This window comes from Haemorhous mexicanus, chromosome 3, assembly GCF_027477595.1.
Source record: "Haemorhous mexicanus isolate bHaeMex1 chromosome 3, bHaeMex1.pri, whole genome shotgun sequence".
Lineage (NCBI taxonomy): Eukaryota > Metazoa > Chordata > Aves > Passeriformes > Fringillidae > Haemorhous > Haemorhous mexicanus.
In genome coordinates this window covers 85,332,393-85,333,732 of record NC_082343.1, presented here as the reverse complement: position 1 = coordinate 85,333,732, position 1,340 = coordinate 85,332,393, and positions in this window count along the sequence as shown.

The following is a 1,340-nucleotide window of genomic DNA, read 5'->3' as shown; positions in this document are numbered from 1 at the left end:
GTGGTGTCAGTACGTGTCGCTAGCACTGAAATTTCTTTACCATCACACACAGGGATAATCCATCCTGGAACTATCTTCCTGTTAATCCCCTGTTAGCCTGGCTTTTCAGCACAAACTAGAAAATGTGGCCCAGACACTGCAACTCACTCTCTGAGATAGACTGACCATCATAAAGTACCAAGGCAATTGCTGTGTTCTTACATAGAAGCACAGGGCTTGCTTTGGTTGTTTTAGTTAAATCTAACTCTGCCTGTGTCCTGGCCAGCGCCTCAGTAGTGTCCCTCTGCCTCTGCAGAGACTATTGGCAAGCACTGTGATATTCAGGCCTGTCATGTCCAGGTAGAAATCTTGCTAATACTCGAAAAATGCTTTATTTGAAAGCTGGAGAACATAAACACATGCCACAATAACATTAAAAGAAAAATAACAATGGTGCAAATATACTGACTGAGTTGAGATCCCTCAACTTTTCATCTGAGCCATCTTGAGCAAAATGCCCGGTGAAGCCAAAGCCTTCTCTGTCAGCACAATAAAACCTTCTTAACTTGAGGGGTTTGGAAGATCACATTTTCCCTTCCTATGGGATTTTGGCTACTTGGCTTCTAAATTATTCTGCCCAGCAAACCCTGTAACAGCCTGGTGGCTCAGAAAATATGTTTTAGCTTGCCTTTATTGCAGCGCCCCATGTGTCTTCAAAGGCCCCAGGGAGATTCTCAGAGGCTGTGTGTGCACAGGGGCTCTTTCTGCACCTACTTCTGCACCTACTGGGCTTGGTCTAGCTCTGTAAGCACCATGAGCAGCTTCCTCTGGTGTGCCCCACTGCACCCCCTGAGATGGAGAGGGAAGGGAGAGCCCACTGTGGCCCTATGGACACCCTCAGTGGGAGTTTTTGGGACAGAACTGCAGGGAATACTGTATCCTCATAGCACAGGCTCAGCTTGGAAGCACTATCCCTTGAATGCTGAGCAGACATTGCACATTGTCATGTGGGACCAGAAAATGTATTATCAGCACCTGGATGTTTGGGGTGGGCTGATCACTCAAAAAAAAAGGCAACAGCTCCAGCAAGAAAAGTGCTGGACAGTCTTTCTTGTCCTGGCCCAAGGCCTACAGCTGGGCCTGAGGCTGCTGTGCATGGGGCTGAGCACACACACTACAACTTCACTGTCTGTGCACAACCTCCACAAGAAACTATTTTTATTCCTACAGCCAAGAGTGCTCCTCTAAAAGGTCAGTAAACACCAGGTATGGATCAGGCAAAGTCAGGGGGGATCCAGATAAAACGAGACAGGTTCTGAACCAGACGGTGCAGTTTATTGCTGTGTGATGACCCATGGTAG